The sequence below is a fragment of the Sturnus vulgaris genome, chromosome 7 (genome assembly GCF_052056855.1).
Source record: "Sturnus vulgaris isolate bStuVul1 chromosome 7, bStuVul1.hap1, whole genome shotgun sequence".
Lineage (NCBI taxonomy): Eukaryota > Metazoa > Chordata > Aves > Passeriformes > Sturnidae > Sturnus > Sturnus vulgaris.
Window position 1 is genome coordinate 20,509,970 of NC_142249.1, and position 26,310 is coordinate 20,536,279.

At 36.4% G+C, this 26,310-nt stretch overlaps 1 long non-coding RNA gene across 1 annotated transcript; it reads left to right on the forward strand.

Moving 5' to 3' along the window:
- The first annotated feature begins 1,950 nt into the window (after nt 1–1,950).
- Nucleotides 1,951–8,135, forward strand: LOC148223197 (uncharacterized). The gene is made up of 3 exons (XR_015804829.1): nt 1,951–2,086; nt 2,565–2,687; nt 7,963–8,135. It is a non-coding gene; the product is annotated as an uncharacterized LOC148223197 (long non-coding RNA).
- Nucleotides 8,136–26,310: the final 18,175 nt, after the last annotated feature.

Consider the following 26,310-nt stretch of genomic DNA (forward strand, 5'->3'; position numbering starts at 1 on the left):
AGCAGGTTATTTTAACAGAATAACATCTGGGGGAAATACAGGGTTTGGAGTAAAATGTTCTAGAATAAAATTACAGTTCTTTATTTATTGTTCAGTGAATTTTCTGCAAATTTTCTGGTATTTAGTAATCTACTGGAAAGGCCTGCCACCAGTTCTAGCTTTTATCTCTATTTTTCTGTTGTTCTGTCAATGTTTCATGAAGAAATTACTTGCTACAAAGAGATGTTTGAGAATCAAAGACAGTAAGTAGAAAAAATCTCCAATCTCTTCTTAATTTAATTATTATTTTAAAAAGTATTAATTTGCTTACATGTTTTTATTTATTAAATTAATTAATCTAGTATACCTTAATTAGGATAGTTCAATATATATTTTTTTCTCTAAAGAGATATGTTATATTTAAATCGAGTTTTGAAATTAGTTTTAAGTAATTATCTGGGAATTTTCAATTGTTTTCTATATTCTTTAGAGTTTTATATGCAGTCTCAGGAATTTTCTTTGCCTCTTTTCTGGATTATATCTCCTGATTTCTCTCTTCCCATTGGACACATGCTGTATTTTCATAGGAGCTTAGTTGCAAGGGCCTCTTTTTTCTTCTGCTATGCATTGTTTTTAGTAATCTTACTGTTCTATAAGTACATACTTATGTACCTATTATGTGATAACAAGAAGAGCAAATTTTTTTCTGTTCATTTTCATACCTCGGTGATAGAAATTAAAAATCTTTTCTCCTGCAAGGAAATATTGAGATGCCTGGAGCAGTGTCTTTGTTTTTAAGCCTGCAATTGCTAGGATATAAGAGATGAAATTTTTTAAGTTCTCTGTTTTTAAAGTAATAACTGTTTCTAAAGTAATCAGAAAGTAAGAAAACATATTTCCACACATACTGAAATTAGTCAAATTACTTAGGAGAAAGCTGAACTGAAATCAAAATTAACCTGCACCTGGTTTTACTGATCTTCTGAAAATGCTGCCATGGCTTTTGGAACATTTCCATACATTTCCAGGTTAGGCACTTTTGGTTTTCAAACAAAACCAAAATTAGAATTATTGAGGAAACCATGAGGCAAGCAGTTTTTCCACGGTATTTTTAGCTTGAATACGAGCAGATTTCATGGGAATTTAATGATTTAGTTAATTCTGAGATTTGCTGTACCATTCAGAGATTTTTTTTGTATTTTGCTGATGCTTCTGGCCAAAATGTAGGCCATGGAATTTTTAAATTCTCTCTTTACTGATCAAGTTTGTAATGATATCTATTGCTTGTGTGAAAATGAGACACTCATGAGTATGGAAGATCACTTCTCCCTGAATTAGGATTTTGAAAAGGAGATACTATAAAAAGGAACTTGACAGTGCAGTAATAGTAGCAGGAAACTGGGAGATTTTTAAAAAGCAGATGCTCTTGTGAACCAAAACACAAGTACTAGAGGCTCTGAAATGTTCATGAGAAATTTAAAAATACTTGAAATCTGAACACTTTCTCATCTTATTTCATTGAAATTCAAATTATATTAAACTTCCACTTGGAAATGAACATGCAGATGCTTAGAATTATTCTTTTTTTCCCCCCTTCACAACCAAATTACCTTCTGAAGAAATTCAGTGAAAGCAAAACACTTAAACTTTAGACAAAAAGTTGACAGGCTTTATCCAGTTCTTTGGAATCCCAATAGAAAATAATTACAGCAGAGATTGCATAGATGTACAAGAAAGCTGACGTAGCCCATGACATTTTGGTTCTATTTCCTGTCTCTACAAGCTCAGATCTGCACATCTTTATACAAGCAATTAAAGGTATACTTTGACGTGCGTGAAAAATATGGAAATGTACTCATAAAGTTCTCATAGGATGCTTTTTGACTTTTATAATCCATTCAATGAGCATTGAATCATGCTTGGAAGTATACTCCTCATTGAATTTTTTCTTCCTGATTTCTCTAATTTCTGCAGAGATCCTGTGGGAGAAGAGGAAAATTTCTGCAACAAAGTTTGAAGAAACTGTTTCTCTGTAAGAAAAATATTAAAAAAGAACATATGGCAAGAGGCAGCTGCAGCAGAAATTAGATTTCACAATGCCCTTGAAGTAAGTGTCCAGATCTGTATGGTGACAAGGCACGCTGAGGTCTGATAAATCTCTCCTCTTCGTGAACCTCATAACTATACAATAGTGTCTTCATCTGTGTTTATAGCCCTGTTTATAAGAATTTATAACTGTTTTAGTGTCATCCATGTTTACTGTTGAAATTTTGCCAAAGGAACCCTCTTGTACTGTCAGAAAAGCCACTGGGATTCCTAAACAGTAACCAGACTTGCCTGCAGCCAGCATAAGCTCCATGCTTGTAGGCTGTTTCACAAAGGTGGGAAGGAAAGCGTGTCTGTGCAGCACCTGAAATTCCTCTGTCATCCAGAGTAACTTGTTTCAGGAAGCCCTTGGGTTTTTGCTGAGAGACAGAGATTTTGGTTACTTCTTTAGTCACTGAGAGTGAATTTGGCATTTTGTGTGCAGTTTATGTGATCATAAAACAGAAATCTCTTACTGTAGGTATTTTTGTTTGTTTAAGTTAAGGAATGGATTTAATGCATCTTATGAAAACACACCAGTGACTGCAAGAAGTTTAAAATGGTCTTAGGAGTTACGAGAGGCTTCTCAGGCATGGAACACATTTTCGGCACATCAGTCATCTGTAAGTATTGCTCAAAATTTGTGTGGCCAAAGCTCAAAAGAATATTGTACATGAGATCTAAATGAAGAAACCAACACTGTAGGATACAGATGGCAAAGACTTGTAGCTCTTGCTTTCACAAGGCTGATATAAACTCTGCTTCAGTAAATTCTGTAGTTATGATGAGGTAACTTGAGAAAGGGGTTTTTTTTGGTGTCTAATTGTCTTTTTCTGAATAACAAAATCTTTTGTGATTCTGTAGATTTCTGCTATTTCTTCAATGGGTGTAATTTCTTGAGATTTTACAACACCCTCCTAACACCAAGAGGTTGCAGTGCTTTCATATTGCAGGAGATGCACTTTGCACAGTAAATAAAAAAGATTCTTTTTGGCAGATGTATGGGAATATAAAAACAGAGTAGAAAATTGACAAAACTCTAATAATATCAAGTCCTCATCTATTCTAAACCAAAACCAAACTGTGATCAACGATTTTTTGCAATTATCTTGTTTGTGAGATGGTTGTTACTCTGCAGTTTGTAGTTAATCAGACATTGTAGTTTTACTGAGTGTATGTTTCCTTTGAATACAAAAGGCTGACTTCTAATGCATTCATTTATTAAATGCATGGGTAGAACTAGTTCCTCCAACCAGGTAATTTATGAAATGAAGATGAAGTGGTTTATAATCCTAGTAGAGGATGATGAAAGTCCCATTATTAAGCTGAGCAGAATGCTTTTCAGGGACTGAAATAAAATTCATGTTTGATTTTAGTCCAGTTCTCAGATATGTGTTTTTTAAAAACTACTGTCAAAACTGAGGTGAGTAGTGGGAGTTTCCTTTGTAGATAAAAGAAGAAAAATTATCTAACAGGACTTCTTCCTGCTGATGGAAATGACATCTCGTGTACCAGGCAGATGCATACTGTGTTTCTCTGTAAAAGTTAGCTAGAACCTTTTCAATCCAAGTTGCCATGTTGGATTGATATTGGTTAAAATCGTTCTAGTTTGCATATGGATAGCCAGTAAAAAGACTTTCCTAGTGTCAAAATAAATTGTTATGTAATATGAACAGACTGAAATCATCCAGTTTCAAAACAGAGTAATGTCCACCTTCAGATTTCTACCAGTTTGGCTGCATTGTCAGTGAACTAAAATCTGAGTATTTCACACAGAAGCTGTGATAGAAAGACAAAAGAGGACCTGCAGTAAGAGAAAGCTGTCCTGTTTCTATCCAGTCATCCCTCTTGGAGAGAGTGAGAAATACTCAGTTTTATAGGCTATCCTGGAAATTTGTTTGCATTTAAAGCCAGGTTGTTGCTAATGTGTAAATAGGATGCAGACTCAACTTATATATCATAACAAGAAGGCTGAATCCACTGAGAACATCGCAGTAGGTGTTTTTGAAACTAGAAGACTGAGCACATTTGATTGTCAATCTCTTCCCAAGTGACAAGATTAATGGTTTATTGCAGCATATTAGATAAATTTGGGTTTGGTATAGAACAGACTGAACAAAGAAGGAAGGAATCTGTTTAAAGATATTTCTGATAACCTTAGAAAGAATAAGAGTTTTCCTTACTCTTCGTGTACTGCAAATTCAACTGTATTTAAAATCTGTACCAGAGGCTGTGGAAGATCATGCTGCAAAGCAAATAGAATACATGATTTGGAGAGTTTTGACAGACAACTGATGTCTGCCTCTGACTTGGCAGTATGCAGATCTTTGTGACCATAATGAACAGGCATTAAAACGTGAATGAGAGAATGAGAATATTCAAGCATAATATGAAACTGCATGTTGTACAGAGTGAGTCAAACACTTATTTTGTCCAGAAAAAAAACAGAAGTCCTTTCTTCTATCCATTGATTTAAAAAACTCCCTGTGAAGTACAATTCAAAAAACAGTGAAAAAGATTTGCCAGATAGTCTACATGATAGTAGATCCAGTACATATTTTCTTCAGGGAGTAGCTATTGTTACTAAATAGGTGTAAATACTTTTAGGAAAGCCAGGACTAAGTAAAAGCTAGTACTGTTTTCAAACATTTGCACTTGCTGATGCAAATCTAACTCCAAAGGGAAATAGTTTTCTGTAACTAGTTCCAGATGTACTTGTAAAAGTTACAATGAAAAGGTAATTATGTTGTAAATAGTGGGAATGCTTTTCTTCATCAAAGTGAGAGTTTCTTTATTCCTGGACTCAGTTAGCTGGAATAAGAAATACACACTGGGAAGAGCAATTCTAAACCCCTGTTACTGATTCTCTAAATTACTCTTTCCAGGACAATCAGTATTTGCTTCAGACAGATCCTCTTTCTGATGAATGGAAATTCTACACTGAATACATAGAACGCATGATTGTAGATGGGCTGTTCAAAGCTATCAAGTGTTTTCTTCAGTATCTGAATGAAAACACTGAGGCAACATTTAAATCCATTCCTTTATTTGAAGTGCAGCTTTTTCTTAATAGCAGTGAAATAACTTTTAAACCTTCTTTGGACTTAATGTCAATGGCAATTTCTGTGATATTATGGGTGGACTAATCAAAAACAGCTATGATACTGCATCATCTATAGACAGATTGTCAAATACTTTGGAAAATACTCTTTTCAGTTATTCTTACTTTTGCTGCTTTTCCTTTGTTTTCGTGGGTTTTTTTGTTTCTTTTTTTTGTTTTGTTTTTTAAGTGTTACAATTTACCTTTCCTCTAGGCATTTGAATGTAGTTGTTTTCCCAGCTGACTCACCCCGATCTAATGGTTTATGCCAAGAAGGCTAATATCTCAAGAGAGGCTGTAAGGACTTTTCCCTTCTGTTCCTGGTGAATTGTCATATTCTACTCTCCTTAACCTCTGCTTCTCTTGTTTTATGAATGTATCCAGGAATTTCCATCAGCCACTAGCACGTATTTTTAAAATTATATTGGCTAACTTCTTTTTAACTTCTTCAGGTTCACTTGCTCAATTGAGGGTGCCCTTCTAATACACACTGAAATCTGCAGGTAGATGGACTCTCTTCAAAGCTGGCTCATGAATTTGCCTTCTACTTTCAATTGTGCATTGTGCACAGGCAGTCTGGCTTTACAGTGCCTGTTTTACTGAGCATTTGGTGTCAAATGACTTCTACATATTCCAGGCTGGGCATTTCTCAAGAACTGCTGGTTTCTTTGTGATTATAGGTTGAATGTTTGCTTTCTTAGTTACTACTCTCATCAGGATACCAGATACTGTTTCTGCTCCTGGATCTGCAAGTACAGCTGAGCTATGTATCTGCAAAAATTTCCTTCTCTATAAGCTGTGAGGTTATGTACACAGATAGCTGACAAAAGTGTTTAAGTGAATTACAGTGCAACAATTTTGCTAGAAATTTAATGTAAATGCAAGTTTTTGTGCAAGAGTGTTTTTGCTAGACTAGCAGGACATGCAAAAGTCTTTGTGCAATTTCTTCATTTTGCAGGGTTTTTATATGTTGTGGAAACAAATACCTATAAATAAAAAATTTAAAAATCACAGTTTACACAGGCAACAATAGATTAAATATAAATTGGTTAAACTGTACAATAGTGAAAAGGAAACAAAGGACAAAGTTGGACACAATATTGCATTTTTTGGAGCTCTGCTGGAAAGTGACATTTATGGTCATAAGGATCTGAATCACAGTCCATCTCACTAGCAAGTGCTGTAAGTTAAATCAACATATTGGAGGATGTGAGTAATAACAAGTGCACTGTTTTGTCTCCAGCTGATGACAGTAGGTACTTTGAATTTTTGATGCTAGTGTGATGCATGAAACAGAAATTATAATACTTGAGAAACATGTATCCAAGCAGTTATTTCCTATTAAGTTGTTTCAGAGAGCAGACAGGAAACCTGCTGCTAACTGACAAGTTATAATTGTCTTTGCCATCAGTGCAATATCTTGGGTCTTGGCATGTGACTTAGCTTTAAGGATGTCTTTTGTTTCTTTAATCTTTGCCTTTAGTGCTTTTTCACTTTTGGGTGTTCATTTAGCATTATGTAGATCAGATGGATACCCTGGAAGAAACAAGCCAAGTATGAAGAAGAGGGATTTGGTCACTGTCTGTGTTCTGGAACAACATTTTGACAAAGAGTGGTAGTCAATGGATTGATGCTGAAAGTGGATGTGTGAAGCAGTTTCTGCCCAGTGGACAATTTCTTAGTGAAGGGAAGCTGGAATTTTATTAGAATTCTAGGGGTCCACAATGTTCATGAGACTTACTGTATTCTAAAGAACAGATATTTACATTCTTGCAGGGATTCCTTTGCTTTCATTTCCTGTGCCTATTAATGAAATAGAAATAATTCTACTATTTTGTTTTGTCTAAAATCTCATGTTCGTCATGTTTCTTTTATTTTCTTTAGGACCAATATTCTACACAAGTTAATGAATCTTCAAATCAGAAGAATTTTTAATAGTTGTTTCAGATCAAGTTGACAACAAGCTTTTGAAATTTAATTGGTGAATTGAATTTAAAAAGGGGACCTCAAATTTTAAGGAAAACAGCTCAGATTTAGACTCTCTCTCTCTCTATATATATGGGTTGAATGACCTCTTTAAGTCCCTTCCATCCCTTTAAGCCATGAGACAATAGAGATATTTTGCAGTTTCAATCCATTCTTTGGGAGAGGGACTCCTTGAAATTAGTAGCAATCCTAGACTCTTTTAAAGGATGGATGTGGATCACAGTGCTGTACTCATCCCCTCAAATGCCCATCAAACTATTTCTTCCTGTCAGAGAGCAAGTCCTGATTCTGCAGCACCAAGAACCTCAATAGGATTATTACTGGAACCACATGCAGTAGATGCAGAAAAGGGAGAGATGCTCAAGGGTGAATGATTCAATGATATTTCTCAAGAAAAACTTGTCACTCATGTGAAATGCATTTCTCACTTGCTTAAAAAGAGGAGAAAATAGGAGCCCACCAACTAAGCCTGAACACCATGATTCGGTGTTTTATTTGATTGAATTTACTTGTTCATTAATATTTTTATGTGTTTGGTTTGCTTTAAGTTTTCAGTGTTCTGTGCTAATTACCTCAACATTTTATGACATTACATATTGCTGAATGGAGAGGCTCACTCATGAAACCAGAGATAGGTGGACTAAGAAAGAGGGAGGAGGAGAGTACACCGCTGTGGGTGAAATAATGAGACACCCATAGAATCATAAAGTCCTCCAAGGTTATGCATAAAGTCCAACCTTGACCCAATACCTCCATGTCCATTAAACCTTGTGGTAAAATGCCATGTCTACTTGTTTTTTGAACATTTGCAGGGATGGTTACTCTGCTACTTCTCTGGGGAGTCTGTTTCAATGCTTAGCCACACCGTCAGTGATCCAATCTTTATGCAGGACCAGGAATCCATAGATTACGTTTTCAAAGTCTTGAAACTGACCTCTTGAGAACTCGGATAGCAGCTGTGATTACTGGGGGTGAGGATCCCATGGAAAACTGGAGGTAAGGATTCAACACAACAGCTCTAAAACTTTGATCCAGACTTAATATAGCAGCAAGTATAAAGAAAGCCTAAATACATTTGGTTTGGTTTTTTTAAAAACTACACTTTTACTGACTGTATTTTTAAAAATATAGTGGTGTTTGTTGTCTGTTCCCAATTCCAAGGAAAATGTTCTGTTGACTTAATTGGGTCCAAAATAGGAACATTGTACTTTTTTCTCAGTGTTCTCCAGTTTCATCCAAGAAACCTAATAAGAAGTGTTTTTCAATATTGTACCAGTATTGTCCTCCTAGGAATCAATTAAAATGCTTAGAACAAAAACTTACTTCTTGGTGGAAGGCAGTATTTTCACCTAAATAGTCATGTGCTAAAGGCATTTTTGAAGTCAGATTTTAACTATGGATCTCCTTTGTTAATGGAACATAGATTTCAAGGCCGGACAGTATCATTAGTTTACGTGATCTGCCTTTCACAGGATAGGATTTCCATGTTCCACAAATATGCCCCAGAAGGCCCACCTAAAAGATTTTACTTTTATTTTTATGTTTGTACTTATAGTTAAGTTTATCCTGAAATGCAGTCAAAAATGTAATATTTGCTCCTCTCCAACCCCTGGGGCTAAGAGCAGAGCTGAGGGATACAGTGGGGTCACATGGCTCAAATAGCTGAGGATTTCTGGTCAGGGGGTTCAGCACAGTATGTGGGATATAGTGGATTTAATCCACTGTCTGATTTACAGCAGAACCTTGGTCTTGGTGCTCTCTCACATTCCAGATGAATGCATGAAACATGGGGCAATCCACTGCTGCATTTTGATATATACAAGTTTTTTATAAAACCTGTTGAAAGGCTGGTTCTGTCTACTGCCCTGCCGGGACAAACATAATTTTTGAAACATGAACATTTCTGGTAAAAATTAAAGGTTTTTCTGTGCATAACCTGAGGCAGGTTAAATCCCTTTACTGTAAAAATCTACAGAGTAATCTTGACCTTGCAGGATTAGGGAATCCCTTTTTTTTTGTTCAGGTAGGTCAGGTAATTAGCAGCTTAATCACTTTGCAGGTGTGCAAACTATCAGTGCACTAATAATGGCCCTGAGCAGCTCTTCCTGGGGCTTCTCCCCACACCCAGGGCCCTCCATGGGAGCTCATCCCTGTGGCCTCTCTTTCTCTGAGGTACAGAGTGTTTCTGTCTTGCAGCATCCCCTCAACCCTGCCCCTGGGGGTGCTTGGACCAGGCTCTGGACTTGTGCTCCAGGTGTGTTCTCTGGGATGGACTCCAGTGGCTGCATGCTCCTGCTTGCCCTTATCTCTGTGTCCCTTACCACTCCTGGGTGTACTTGCTGCTGGAACCCAGGGTCTGTTTCACTGCTGACTGTGTCTGGGGCTATTGATGCACCCAGTTACAAACACCTGGCACTGCTGCCATCCTTGAGGCCCTCTGGGACCAGGCCCTTGGTCTGCTGGGGTAGCTTTCTGCTCCTGGCTCCCCTTCCCTCGGGAAGCAGCCAGCTTGCTGCTCCCTGATGAGTATGTGCCTGTTTGAACACAGAGGTACAGAAATGGTGCAGAGATGGTACATGAGAATTGGAGGTAATCCTCTTGAACATTTGAACTATGCTCTTTAATGTAACTTTAATTAGAGAAGTGTTGGCAGACCAAAAATTGAAGCTGTAAAAATAGCACCATTATAATGTTTGATTTTTTTCAGTGTGTAAAAGACTGGTTCTTTATGAATCAGTTTTGCTGTCAACCTGATTTTTCCAAATGACTAAATGTGCTTCTGTAGTTATTTTTTCCCAGCATCATTTGCAGGAAACGTAAAGACTTACACTGCATATGAAAACAGGGAATCTTTCCCAGTAATTTCTTTACTATTCGTTTCTACTCTGTTATGCCTCTTAATGCAGCTGAAAAATAAACTTCATCTGCATGGAAATACAAATTTTAAAGTACAATTTATAGACAGCTATTTCATTTTGTTCTTATTTACACATTGTCAGAGGATTGCTAGTGTTTATTAAACTTCTAACCACTTTCTTCAAATAATGATAGGAAAACTTTCTGAGCGATATAACTTGCAAGGAGGTAATGAGGTTCGGCTGTGTCACAGGATTGTGAAATTAAGTTGAGTGAGATTTAGAGTAAACACAGATGTTTGCAAAAGCTCCATGTAACCTTTTCAAAACAACATCAAGGAAAAAAAACACATTTATCTTTGTATATCTTTGCCTTTAAATTACAGTGTCTAATTACACTGTTGTGAATGCGTTCATGTCCATATTAAACTAGACTTGTGTCTGATCTTCTTGTAAGCAGCAGGTATAGCTCACAGAGCAGATGAGCCATCCTTTGGGATATCTAACATGAATGTAAGGAATATGGCTTTAATTTTTGGACCAGATTGGGTTCAAGCACACCCTTGTTAAGTGCTAAGCAGGTTAAGCAAAGCGACTTGATGTATTTGGGGCTTAGTAATAAATTCAGGTGTCACTAGTGTATTTTTGTGCCTTTCTTATGGGTGGGTCAAAATAATGTATTTAGCAAATTCTTTTATCATGAGCTGCATCACTGAGGTATTTTTTGCGTTGCTGAAGATTATTTCAAAATTTAATAAATGTAAACAGGTTCTAACTAGAAAATGCAAGATGTAAAGAAACTTTATTCTTTCCCATAAACTGCATCTAGCAAGTTACTCTGCATAAAGGGTTCATTTTTATCGCTGCATGAGAACAATAGGGAAGGAATCACATAAACTCACCTAGTATTTTTCAGAAAGGGGGAAAAGCAAGGAAAGTTGGGGAGAATGAAAGTATGTGTGTGTGTGGGGGCGTTCTTGGCTCTGCAAACTGACAAACAATATCCACTTGTAATGTGGTTAGGAATTACCTGAAACGTGGAAGAATCTTAAAAAGATTGACTTCACTGTAAAGCATGAAGCGGTACCTCTACAGTCCAAAGAAGCATTGGTTATCAGAAAAAATGTGTACTTTCAGAGGTGAGATCAGTTCTGTGCTCTGAACCAAATGATTTTTCATTTTTTGTTCTGATAACAAGCTGGTGGCAAGCTTCACTGAACTGAGAAATTGTAAACTCTTAGAAAAGGCTGTCTAAAGATAACAATTCAATGTTTCTGCGTAATGTATTCTGAATGAATCTGATAATTTAAAGCCCACTCCACCAAAATGGGAGTGATGCTTGTGTCCTCTTTATCTTCAATTATGTCTAATCTGTTTCTAATTTAAACATGATAATGCTGTTGTCAGATCAAATATAGATTTTGAATGTTTTGATCTTCTCCATGGGGAATGTTTTAAATGTATGTGGGCAGTACTGACTGAGTCTAATAAAGTTTTAGGTGAATTTAAAGGAAATAAGAGTGCTTAAAAGTGAAATGCCTCAGAGCTCATGAGATGGAACATATTTAATAAATGGCAGCTAAGGAAAAGTTAGGGAACAGTCTCCATGGTTTACCTACTTAACTTCTAAGGAGCCCTAATTCAATAAGTAAGTTGTATCTTTCAGGTGATATAGCATGGGTTTAGAAACAGATGTTTTAAAAACAAAAGTGCCCTTTAAGCTTGTTACTCAAGTATTTTCCAGGAGTTAGGTAAGTTAAGAATAACCATGATTTTATGAACTGTTTTGATATATTTGTCACTGTCAATATCTTGGAGTACCAATCAGAATTTACAGTCAAAATGAAAACTACATCAACACTATTTATCGAGGTAGATTCTCGAGTATTACACATTGTGACAGCAAAAAATGTAACAAAAAGAGCTTTCCCAACTTTCTCCATTTTGGAGGAAGTGTAGCTAATCTGAGTACATTGCATTTTGAATGTCCATTCTTATGATCTCTGCATTGAGGAATATTCAGAAGTCTCAGATAAAACAGTTGATAAACTATTTAAAAGAGGATTTTTTTCTCTTCCATGATCAAGAACTAAATGAAGAATCCACCTGTATTTGAAAATTCAGTTGATGAAACACTGAAATGATTCTAAAATATATTCTGATTGCAGGCTGATTATGAACTTTAGTCTCAAGTTAGAAGTAATTTATTTGTGCTTTCTCCTCATCCTTTAATTTGTCAATGGAGTGTTGTTTGGGCATGTGGAGCTTAGTGACTGCCAAATTTATAAAAATAAGGGGAGAGATGGTGATGTGTGTGGTGTGGTCCCCTTTTTTTTTTGGACTTATTTTGGATTTTTAGGAGGGTTGGTGGTGTTACAGAGCAATCATTCACTTTTGTGTAATCTGCCAACTTGCTGAGGCTGCACTCAATCTCAAGGTCTGTGCCATTGATAAAGATATTAAAAACACCAGTCTCAAGACAGAGGCCTGAGAGACACCACTCTACATGAATGTAGAGCCACTGACCATAACCCTCTGTGTCCATGCAGCCCATTCCTTATGCACTGAGTAGCCCACCCTTCACTTCCATGTCCATTTCCAATCTGGAGGTAAGGATGTTCTGTGAGACTGTGTTGTGGGCTTTACAGGTTAGGTAGATGACATAATTTTGTCCTCCCTCCATACAAGGCCACCATATTGGTTAGGCAGAGTTTGTCATTAGAGAAGCTGTGTTGGCTGTCTCAGACCATCAACTTGTCTTGTAAATGTTGTTTTATTATAGTTTTCACCTTGCTTAGGCTTGCAAGAGCTGTAATGGAAACATATATGGAAGGAACCTCTTTATAAAAAGAATCTCAATTTGCAGCATAGTTCTTGTGATTAAAAAAAAAAAAATTCTAAATCCTGCTGGAAGAAGATTTTACTACCACTTGGCCTTGAAAAGCAGTGCTCTGAGAAAGTGTCAAATTATTCTGAATGACTTTGCACTTTTGTATGGAAAACAGCAATGCTGAATAAGAAAAATAAATACCATAAGGAAAACAGTGGCTGGTAATCCAGGAGCCTGACTCCTTAGCTGTCAGATGTTTCCTCTGAATTCAGAGGGAATTGGTCATGGCCTGTCGCTGTAAAACAGAACCCAGGTCACCGTGTTATATCATGATGTGTCTAGATAGACAAGAACTGTAATAGTTTGGATTGGGTCCAGAGTTCCCAAGACCTGGGGTATGTCAAACCTACGTGCTATGCTGCTGCAACTTTTTTTCACAGAAAGAGTCCCCAGATTTCATAAAGTTTAGCTAGAAATTTTCTGCTGAATATTAGCTTAAACGTTCATGTGCAGATTTTTACTATATTTATTCATATAATAGACTCTCTCTGCTGTAAACTTACTTTTATCCCTTTGCTTATGTGAAAGATTCATGCATTTGTGTGCCTGATGAGGATCCAATAATGAACAAAAATAACTGAGAATGGCAGTTGCTTGTTCAAATTGATGCATAGATAACTTTTGCAACCTAATTTGGGTGCTTTTGAATGACAAACTCAGGATATAAAATTATATATTTACACTTGGAGAACAAAGGTGGTGTTTAGCATTTTATTTATGATAAAACAGCATAAAATTACATTAATTTGTATTATGCTATCGTTTTCTTTTTGTGTTGCTGCCTTACATCTGCCCTCCAGTGCTAAATATACAAATTGGTTTGTTCCCTTATTTACCTGGAAAAAGCTTGTTTGACTAGTTTGCTCAGCAGCAGTCTCATTCATTGCACTGTTAAGCAGTGAAGTGGATGCCTAAGTGTGATATACTGAGGATAGCAATTGGCTATGTGGATAGGAATGAAAAAATTTATTCAAAAGAGAAATAACTTTCTCAAATTTCACCCGAATATCTTGTGTAATTCAAGTAGGTCCTAGAAGTTAATTTCTACAGGTTAAATGCAACTATTGACCTCTAATTAAACAAATGAACAAGCAAAAATCTCACTTGGGACCCCCAAACACAGAATTGTTTCAAACAAGTTACTTAATGTTTATAATTCTCTCAACATATCTTCCTCTTATCCCTTACTGTATTTGAAATAGTCTCACTTGTCTGCCACTTCTGTTGTTAAACTGGAGAGCAAACTGTTCAGGAGAGATTATTTGCTTTGCCTTGCTTTTGTATTAATTTGAAGACTTTGTGATTTTAGAAGTGTGTGTGTGTGAGACTACGGGTATATGTCTCAGTACATATGTGCTTATACATTTTTTGTAGTGGCGTAATTGACAAGTCCAGCAATTTTCTGTCAAGTGTTGACAGTGAGCAGACCTTTGTTTGCAGAGAAAAAAATCCCATCATCAGAACATTGCAGAGGCCTGGCACTCACAGTCCCCTATTAGCTTTGTGCATTACTGACCTCCACAGGCATTTCAGGGGAAGACACAGCAGGAAGAGACTAAGGTCAGTACAGAAAGCGTTACTGCTTTTGGAGGCAAGTACTGTGAATGTAATCACTGTCTTACACAATTTTTGCATATAAGGTTTGACTGTTCTTTCTAGTAATGTTATTGTTCCGTAAGAATTTTTTTCTTATTTCAATCTAAGGGTCAATGATAAAGAGCACTGTCAAGTTCTACTGGGTCCATGTAACACTATACTTCAAAATCCAAGTGAAGCTGTGATCATGTAAAAGTTCTCTGGGTGCCACTGCATCCTGATCAAGACTCAGTTGTGTGCATTATTCTTCCTCATTGGTTCACGCCAAGTTTGTGTACATGAAACCCAGATTTGAAGAGGTGATGAAATCTGAGTGAAACCACTTCCTGTCCCATTCCAGCAGCTGGATTTAATATGTTTATTTCCTGTGTGAATAGAATTTATTAATAATTAAGCAAAATGATGTGATACTCATTAACACAAGTGTGTTTATATTTTGAATACAGAAAGGCTCTTCCTTATCTATTAACGCCTCTAAAAGTAAAGTGAAGGGAGTCAATATTCCTTAGTACCCAGATCTAGACTACAGGAACTACAAGAAATCCTTGAAGCAGAGGGGAATGTTTGAGTTCGAATAGGCATCCAGAGAATTTTTTAATGTGTAAAATTATTTGATTATCTGAAAATGTAAATCTATTGGCTAGGTAATTGAAAAAATAGAACAAGACTAGACTCTTAGTGAATTTCCTGATACTTGTCTAACAGCAAATACGCTGCTTTCTAAATGTTAATATTTTTCATATGTTAAGGGTGATTTCATGGTGACTGGGGGCCACCAGGTGTAGAATCCAGCTTACTATGATGATGGGCACTGGGCAGCAATTCTATTGGGTTGCAGGCTGTAGCATTGACCAGAGGTACCTTTTTATATAGTGGAACCTGAAGACATGGCCTGACTGTTGAAGGATTCCCAAAAGTTTGTACATGTATTATTGGAACTGTAGCTCATTTACACCAATACTGATTGAGAGCATAAAAATCTTGGTGGGGAACACACAGACACATCTTTAAAATTAAATTTTCAGGGCATAATTGCTGGTTTTTATTGGACAAAATGAGGAAATCAAGTTAATGGTCTGACCCAATGCTCTTCATCTTTTATCTCAAAGAAGTAAATACAATCCATGCCTGTAGGATTGCATGAACCTGGTTAAGCAAGCTTTAGATGAGCTCTTAGTTGTTTATGGCACTAAAGCCACAGAACCATGGCTTATCAGCAACAAAGTAATATAGATATAAACTGTGATTAAAAAGAAAAAAAGTGTAGGTGGAGCATTGGCTTTAAGTGACTGCAGAGTATTTATTTTTCCAGGGGCATGCTACTATCATGTATTGCTACAAGTGTCTGGCTTGATTCCCAGGCTCAGTTCTTGAATCAGGAAACACCACAGAGTTACGGGGATATGTCATAAACAAAATAGGCTCTAGGTACACCTAATGCTTAGCACATATGCAGAATGAATATTTGAGGAAGGAACTTTGAAATAATACTGTTTGGGTTTTTGCTCAAGTTTTCTGAACCTATAAACTCTCCTCAAGTAGTCTAAGAACAATCTGAAATTACCTTGTGTGTGAACTAACAATATTACAGACTGAAGTCTCAGACTTCTGACTCAGTTTAACTCACGTGCATAAAATACACTCGTGGTTCATTATCATAACCCTCCTTTGGATGGAAATGCATTAGTGGTGTCTGCACGAATAAGCAATGAAGAATAGTGAGAAGAAAAAGCCTCACACAGTACCATGTGAACCTACAGTGTCTGCCTCAATTTGTACCTTTTCAGTATCTGACAGTGAATGATAACATTATTGCAATGGTATTTACTGGCACTGCTGGAGTATGGGGTCTGTCATTTTTTCTATTCTGAATTGTTGTGCATGGCTTTAAAAAATGCCCAAGGCTGAAATGTGTTTCAGAGGTCGTCAAGGAGGAAGCAAAGTGGTTTTTTCACTACTTTTTATGAAATTCGGCAAATCAATTTGAAGCTGGAGGAGTTCCAAACCTAAATGCACGTTATTATGGATTCAGATGGATAAGATGGTTCCTGGTGGGGATAAGTTTGTCATAGTGTTTTTCATCAAATTATACAACTGTCTTTCGTTTTCTTCTATATTTCTTTATCCTAAAGAAAGGAGGTTTCAAAATGGCTATTTAATAATCCCCTAGAAGAATAACCTTTGCAGCAGTCCTATTTTATAACATAAGAACTATGAAAACCTGGCCTTGGATGGATTATAACAGAATCCTGTCTATTGACTTATATTTTATGATTAAGTCACTAATCTGGCAGCCAGCTTTACTTGCATTTGTTCAGAATGACAGGAGTCCCTTTCAGTGGTCATCACAGATTTCTCTTTTCATCAGCTTTTCCTCAGAGGTAATTGCAGCTGTACACAAGCCATTCAGTCTCCAAAAGAGGACAAAATTTATTTTAATGTCCATGAGTGCACAGTTACCTCAGAGCTGAAGTTATTGTTGTGGAAGAATAGGAAAAGCTCCTTCTGGTCTGATGAAACAGAGTGCCTGAAGATTAGGAAGCAAAAGATCTTCCTGATTTTTTAAGATTTATTTATTTTTACATGAGCAAAACGTTGTTCAGCTTTTTAAATATAAGTTGATTCAAGCTTGAACTAGTTTTACAGAACTCAAGTGTTTTGTAAAGCTTATTTCTAAATACATTCTATTGGTGTTAGTATCTTGTACCATGTTTTTTCCACTGCAATGGAATTGCAGTCACTGTAAATGGGAGTGCTGCAGCTAACTGGTTTTTGTTAGAGAATTTTTGATACTCATGATGTACTTAGTTTTGAATTCAATGAATCATTAGTCCCAAAGAAAAAACATATGTGTCTGCGTGTTAGGTGGACTTTTTTACATTCTAGTCCACTGATTTACATGTGGAAGATACTTATAATTGTGATTATACATCATCTTCAAGTGTCTCCTAGAGCTGTTTGCATAGTGGAGTAATTTCTCAGGAATAAAGTCACTTCATGCTGGTGTAGAGCACCCAGACAGTGAGTTACTTAGAGTAGCTGTAATGCAACCTTGTTTATTGAATATATATTCCAGGTAATTTTTTTCTGGAAAAGTTCAAAAGAGAACTTTTGGTATTATTTTTTCCATTAATATTAATTCCATTAAAAGAGCCAGTTTTATTTGGAGTCTTTGCTTATACTAAAGCAGCTGAATAATGTATACATTTCTTTCCGTTTCCCTGAGTATCAAACATTTACCTTAATTGACTTTTCTTTGAGAATCTTAAGACAAATTCAGCCAATGCATTTTATGACTTTGAGAGATACACCTGCTTATCTGAGGTTTGAAATTTATTTTTTTCGTTTTTGTTACTTGCACACTTCTGATCAATTAATGCTACTGAAAAGACATTGAATAAGAAGTGAACTGGTTCCTCGTTGTGGAATTTTAGTACTTTAGAAATATGTTTTAACTTTGAAAACAAGCAAAAAATCAAATCCTAGAGTTAAGGATTCCTTCCCTATAACAAATAGAATTCTAGCACAAAGGATATAAATCCTCTTAGATTACTTTTCAGCATCAGTAGGTTTTAAATGTTGAAACTTATATTGTTGCATTTGTATACCATACATATTCATAAATATTCACCTGCTGATGAGTTGGAAACCGTGGGCATTGCCTAGAATGTAGTAAGAGCTGTTTGTTTATTTTTTAAATTTTATAGACAAGTATTAAAGATTGGATGAAAACTCCATGGAAACAAATAAATGATGAGCACATGGAGATGGAGCTCAGAAGATTTGCAAATGTGATCATTTCCCTAATGAACAGTGTTTCGCTACTTGAAATAATCTCTCGTGTTCTGAGTACTCTGCATTATGTAGGAGCCTGTAGCTTGTTAAATTCCCTTCATTAGAGGGTTTTTGAACTCAAAAGATTAAAAAAATTGGGGAAACAAGTATTACAGGTTTGAACTCCCAAATCTCAAAGTACTTCTGAAAATATCCCTCTGAGTTTCTTTTTTATTCTGTAACCAGCAAATTACCAGCTGGCTTTCTTATAAGATTCAGAAGTCAAATTCCAAGATGCAGTCACTACCCTGCTTGCATCTTTACTGTTTCTGTCATTTTGTTCACAAAGCTCTGCTGTGTGAGAAATGAAGACCTGTCAAAGCACTAGGACATGGGATATGCACTTTTCAGTCAAGGATTAAGGATCTGAAAAGAGCTGAAGTTTAAGAAAAGAAAACTTCTTGTAATTCAGAACCCAGAAATTATGGGTGCAATAGTCTTTGTGTTCTGGATTTGCAGAATTTTGGATAGCTTTATTCCTGAAATGTTTGTGCCTTATTTCTAAGGCAGTTTGTCAGGTGAATAACACACGGAGGATGTTTTCTTTGTTCAACTGCACAGAGGAGCTGAGACATAAACAGATGTCTAGCTAAAGCAGTAGGAGAAATGGCAGTAGAAAGAGATAAGTTAGATGCACACAATGGTGACTGTAAACTAATATCCTGGGGGTGGCTTAGAGGAATTAAATATCATCTGGACACGTAATCCAGAATCTGCTAGATGTCACTCTATTCATACCCTACTTTAAAAACTGAATTATTAAATAAACCCCTAATGTTTTGGGGCTATGAATGATAAGGAGATGAAGGAACTGCTAACTTAGAAGAAACAGGTGTAGAATGTAATAATTCTCGTTCTTTCCTATCTTAAAAATTTCTGCATGTATTGGGGACTTACATGAAGTTAAACATACCATTGATCAGTTCTCCAAATGTTGCAAAGCAATCTATATAGATGAAAATTTCAGTTTGGGGCAGAAAGATGAGGTCACCGAGTATTTAAATGGTTTGTACAATATGGGGTAAAATCAAAGAGGAATTGAAGAATGTCTCAGTACCTGGGGCACTTTCTAAAGGCTGGTGAGACAATGGCTGAGATCTTTTGGGGGAGAAAACTGAATGGGAGCCTATCAATGCTTTTGCTTGAATGTAAGTCTTTGAGTACCAACTGTTTGAACAAAAGCTGTCTACAGAATTTTACACAAACTTTTTATAGGTTTTGGTTTCCATGGGAAAAGCTTTCCTACTGTATATCTTGATATCTTCTAATCTTTCTAAATATAAGAAATAGATTTACTTGCCCCTATATGAGCTCCTGTGGAGAGAGAAGTGTTACTAGCTATATTTTACAGCTGAGAACTTTAAAGTTCTGTGATTCTTTAAATTACATCTTCAGAACTTTTGTGAAAGCAAATCGTCTAAATCCTGGCCAGAGCTCTTGATGTTGGTTGAGCCCTTCTTGGAAACAAACACTCATTTCTTAATTACAAGTTTGCTGTCACCAGTGCAATGAGTTAATTTAAAATCCTGTTTATAACCTTAATATCTTATCAAGAAAAGGTAATGTTCAAGGAACTTCTTAGAAATTGGCAGACCAAAAATATTTTGCATGAATGAGTTGGAAAATATCGTGATTAAAATAATATGAATCCATCTGGAGAAAATGTCCTCACTGGTGAATCATTTATCAACAAAGTAATTCTGTTATGTGCATGCTTCAGATGTGCACGTAACAGACAGAAGCAACTGTTCCTTATTTTGATGGGTGACTGGATGTGTCTATGTACTCAAATGGTTTAACCTGTATTTCAGCAAAACAGGAATTTCTCTGGTGCTGTTTTGCAGGTTAGAACTTCAGGCTTATGATGCTTTAAAAATACCAATGACAATGACCTTAAAACAATGGAAATACTTTTCATTTTTACATCTTTCCTCTGATGATGTAAAACACCTCTTTAGTGAATAAGATTATATAGCAAGATTGCAGTATAGAAAAAGAAGAATGACTTGGCTCTGTTTGACTGCATTCATTGTTTTTTGCTTTGGTTTCATTTCCTTCAATGTAAACCAATGTTTCTAACACATGAAAAGATGGGAGTCCCGCTTCTCTGTTATGCCACTTTCTCTCTGCTGTTGTTTTACTGAAAATAATTTTTGAGGGTAACCATTCAGAGCAAGGAAACTTTTGATCCTAGGTTGTTGTGTTCTTTAGTCACTGTTTTTAGCCAAATGAAAATTATTCTGACTGTAGGTTACTTCAATATCTATCAACAGATTATAAAGTACTTAAGTTATTTGACAATGTTACCTAAGATTTGGTGACAATAAGAATCTGGCAGTATAAACAGTGGTTATATGTATTCTTCAGTGCCCTGTGTTTTGTGAAGAACATGTCAGATTGAGTAGTGCATTTCCTTACCTGATATTCTGCTGAATTGAAAGACTGAAACAACTAATTCTACAGACCTTAGACTCCCTGTTCACACCACATTATTTGTTACATCTAATAGGAGAAGCTCAGTGGATCCTGAGGTCACAGCCAATTAGACAGCATTGAGGAGAACTCCAGGGAAAATGGATATCTTTGTTGTCTGTTCTGTTAGCCCAGAACCATTTGCAAATTGTACAAAGCATGGTTATTGTCTGTATTCTTGTTTATCTCCCCTTGAGGCTCACTGAAGTGTAATTTTATGTAAAGATGATGGAAAGATTGTTGTTGAAGCTGAATTAGAAATCTCAGAATGTAAAGACTTATGTTTCTAATTAAAAGTATCCTCAGACACAGAAAATGAAATAATTTAGTAAATTTGAGGAGCCAGCATAACCAAAGCCACCTAGGCTTAGGAACTAGAACAATTGTGTGCTGAGGTTTAGACAGAGTTGCCTGACATGCAGCCCAGGCTCCCAAGAGGAGCAAGAAGTTTGAATAATCAAAAATAATTAGTCAATTTTTTCCCCCTCAAAAAAACACCAAACAAACAAATGAAAGAAACCCAAAAAACATTAACATTTTCTGTGGGAAAATGATGCTTTGGGTAAATTTCCTTTCAAGAAAAGTAAATGAAGCTATAGATTTTCAACCAAAAATAGCCGCTGCTTTTGACTGAGTCATTACTGTAGTGTGGCATAAGGCAGAAGTCTCAGTAACCAAGCAGCTCCACAGTTCATGCTGTTGATTCCCTTGGGCCTATACTGGAAACTGCAGTTAGTTATTTTTATTTCCCACTCCTCCCCAGTGGAACTTGAGTCTCTGCTGGGCTGTGTATCCCATGACACACCTTGCTGTCTTCCTGTAGTTCAGCCACTGCTGCCAATAATGGGATGTAGTGCAGCACACAGCAACATGCAATCTGAAATACGGGCTGCCTGGAGAATGTGAGCCATGGAGGATCAGAACTTAACTTAGGACTGTGCAGATGGATGCAATATTAATATTGACTCAAAAGTTGGAGATGAATATTAACTGAAAAGTTGAAAGATTTTGTCTTTTCAAGAAACTATTTTTAAAGTTTTGTTCTGAAACAAAGTTTTTTATTATAATTACTAGTTTTCATTAAAAAAAGAGTAGGATCAGACTATTCTATGCCTTGGAGATTTCATATTTGATGTGCTCAAATTTGGGTTAGAGAAGGAAAGAAAAATTAAAAAAAACACAACTGTTTTTTCTCAAGAAAAAGAAAATTGTATTCTCTGTGAGACCCTAGTTTCCCTTTAGCACCTGGTGTAACCTCTCTTGTCTGTTCTCTTGTCTTGCTAGTGCACTCAAGTGCCTGATCTACAGGCTAGTTTAATAGTTTTCAGGAGGAAACTAAGAAAAGTCTCACCTCGTTTTCCTCCTGAACTTTCATTTCTGCCTCAGCAAATTCAGCAGCTTTCTCAAAGCACTCATACTTCTGTCTGAACCCAAGGAGCAAAGTGAGCAGGGGAAAGACAGATAGGTTGGATTTTACTTTTTCCACTAAGATTTTAATTTTTTCTATAGTAAGTAACTAATTTAATGTTTTCAGTAGTATTCAGGTTGCCTGAGAATAATAAAGTCCATATGCAACTGCAGGTCAGCCAGCTATAGTGCCATCTTGCCTGTGCTGCTCAACTACTGATTTTGACCTTGGTATGAATGGATCATTCACTCAAGTGATGAGAGTTAATTTAGCCTTCATAATAGCCCAGAGCTCAACCTTTTCAAAGCTACAATTGTTTCAGTGATGCCAAATTATATGCAATCACTGAGTAATATGAACAGTGATCCACTGCTGTGTCTTTGGATGTAGGCCACCAAAATCATTCTCTTCATAGTGGTAGGAAACAAGCTAAAAATTAATTCAGTGCTGCACACTGCAGACTGTATGAGCCATGTTATGGCATAAACAGTATACTGGGAGAAAATGAAGTTTGGTGATTTTTACCCCATTTTTTGTTCTATAGCTCTTTTCTCCTTTGAGGGAACTCTATGAGTTCCATTTAAGGGAAACTGTCATTAAATTCTCTCTTGGATTCACAAGCTTTGATATCCTATTGTTAGAGCTTGAGGAGAAAGGCACAATTGAAGGCAAGCATAAAAAATGAGTTATTTTCATCTGTCTCTGCAAATTCACATAAGGTGTGAAGTAGGGCTTTTTAGTCAAAGGAGACTGGGTGAAAAGAGCAGAACACCAAAGGTTTTATTCATAAGAAACCTGTGTTCAGAGCAGGCAGATCACAGTGTGTTTTACAGGACTGAGGTCTTTCATAGTGTAACTCGTGTAGCTCAGAGCCTGGGGTTAGGACAGAGGTTGTTCTGTCCTCCAGGGTGCTGAGCTGTAGTCATCTGGCCTGCCCAGGTTCCAGGTCTGTGTGTTTTGCATTTTGCCAGGAAACAGGTTTAGCAAGAAGATCGTCAGAAGCACCACGACAAAGTCTGTGATGTTATTCACACTTAGAAATGATTTTCATATAAATTGATTCCTTAAGATGTTAGAGGCAATAATATTTACACTAGGTAGAATAATAGTCAATTTAGAAGGAACTCTTCAACTTTTTTTGCAGAAAACAATAATTGTAGCTGCAAGAGCACGTGAAAATAAGCTATCAAATCGATTAAAACGATGTGATAGATATTGAGACTGTGTGGAGGATGCTGAAATCTCCAAGGATATAGAAGAATAGTTGGAAATCATCTGAAAGTCTGCAATCACAGATAGCTTTGTGAACCTGTTATGCACAAAATGTATAAAAATGGTAATTTTAAACAAAGGCATAAGTCTTATGGTGTAAGTCCAATCTGTGAAACCTTAGTGGTTTATAAAATTTAAATGCAAAATCTAGTGATTTCTAGGAAAAATTACACTACTTGCCACTGTATCAATCTACTAAGGATGTGTGTGTTTAAAATCTTGTTTCTTTCATCAGTGCAAACATTCTCCTGGTGTAAAGGTGGGATTCTTCATGAATCAGCTTTTAAAAATCAGTGCCTTAATATCTTTGGCAGGCTCTGTCAGAAAGATTTGTCTTGCAGCCATTAAAAAGCATATATGTGCTTACTGTTATTTCATAGCAAATGTAATTTTTTGGTAATTTTTTTGACTGTTATGATGTCCCTCCCTCCGCCCCCCTCCAAAAAATTCCAAAAATACTTTGTGTTTATTCAGAAGCATCACTTTTTAAATTAAGATGTTCAGATGCCTGAGAATAAATCTAATTCATAGTGGCTACCAGTGGCTTCTAGGGCTATGAAGACAGGCACTCTGAGCCACCTCCTCGGTGTCACCATTCCCGTCAGGATGGGGAATTACACAGCAGTCTGATGAAGGAAGCTGTTCAGGGATCCTGCTTTTTCATGTTCCTCTGACACAAAGAAGTCATCATGATCAAGGCAATTGGGCCCCAAAGAGTTGTTGTTTCCCTCCCCGCCCCAGGCCCTGAATTTCCTGTAGTAAACATGAAGTGTATTGTGACTGGTTTGGAAGCAGAGGTTTAAAGTATACGTGTGATACTTCAAACATCGAGTAACTTTATCACGTGTGCATTTACAGACTAGCATTTCAAGTACAGAATCACATTAGTATTTATCTTTTCTGAAATTAAGTTCTGGGAACCAGCAGAAAAGTGTATTTTTGTTATTAAGGAGTAAAATTAAAATTGTAAGAAAACAACACCATTATTAGTTTGCAAAAGATATTTGCTTTGATTAAAAGCACCAATAAATGTGTCTTGGTTCTATAACTGCTCCATTTAGCACTTGACATATAATAGGTTTTTTTCCCCACAGTGTAATATCTCCATTGAAATATAATTATTTTGCAGATTGCTCAACTGAATGCCCTTATAAACATGCTGTTAGGGGAACTCACCCCTGGTGATCATCAGAACATCATGACAATATGCACAATTGATGTACATGCAAGGGATGTTGTAGCCACGCTTATAGCATAGAAGGTAATTTGTTGCAGAGCAATTACACTAATGCATTTTTAAAAGCATAAAATAAAGAATAATTTCATTTGTTGAAAAGATATTCTGGTGGCTTATGTATGGCAATGACAGAATATTTTGATTAAATCCATTTTTGTCCTTTTATATTTTTTGCTTTAGAGTTAGATAATTACATTTACCAGTTAAAAAATTCACATTTAAAAATATATAGATATTTTGTCCAAATATTTTAAAACTTCCTCTAAAAATGTATGCTGTAATGTGACAGCAGGTTTCTCATTAATTTGCTTCCCATTACTGATCTTTTCACAACTAATATAAATCTTGCACTTATTGGAGATAGCTAGAAAGTTTAATAGATACAAAATATAAGACAGCAATTGCATTATGTTTTCAGATAGCTTTTGGGTTTTTTCTATAAATAGATTTTATTTCCCTATCAGTTTCTGAGGTGGAGTCTGTACTGCTAACCCTTTCCATGCCTGACTTCTGCACTGCTGGTGCCTATTTATAGTAATTTGCTACTCCATCTCCAGACTGTGAGCACTCAGACAGGAAGGAGGTGGCACCATGCAATGCCTGTTCTCTTATGCATGGTTAGGCAGGTGAGAGAGAGCTGTTCTATCTTCCATTCCTCCTGCCTGCAACCAGCTGACCTCCAAAGGGGGCACAGAGCCCCCAGTTTGAATAAGCAGCTTCATTCCAGAGTCAGACACCTAGAGCTTTTCTGTTTATTTATGAGGAGTAACAAAGGAGAAGAGAAAAACTGTGTAGGTATGTGTGTGTGTAGTGCACATCTATTCACCCATCCTCTATAGCCTGTCATCTTTCTATGCATCTGTTGCATTTTAATGTTTGCTAACTGTAAAAGCCACCTTTTGGCAACACATAGCTGCCAAGATCAAGGATTGTGCTGTTTCTCTGCATTTCCAAACACTCTCCCATCCCCACAATGGTAAGTAGTTCTTTATTTTGCTTTATTATAGGTCATAATTTTGCTGCAGACCAGACGCAGTATTTAGGTTTTTCAGAAATCCAGTCTTTACATAAATGGCCTAAATAAATAGTTCAAGATGAGGACCGCAGTGAACTTGTCAAAGTAAAAATTGTTTTGCTTGAAAGAATGAAATAGAAAAAAATCACAGTAAATTATTGTAGTATGCCATGAAGTCCAGGACAAAATGGTCTCTTCGCCTTTTTAACTGGTATTCTGTAAAACTGAGGAAAAAAGCAAAACCAAAAGAAACATGAACAACAAAAAAATCCCTCAACACTCTTACAGTCGCTGAACAAAATCCATTCTACTGAGCATAATCACTTTGTTGTGGTGTGATGCATAATAGCAGTTGCATCGAAAATTTGCAGCAATTTAAAATATTCTTTTCACTGAAATTGTTTATCCACATTGCCAAAGCCTTTAAGGAAGTACTGATGTTTTTCATATTGTCAGGAGCAGCTGTTTCTATCTGCGGTGGCTGTCTAACTGCTAACTAGGCAGATGGCACACAGTAGCTGAGGTGTGTCTGTTGTGTACAGGATCAACTTTTCTGGCTTATAGGAAGCACAGCTGCCATG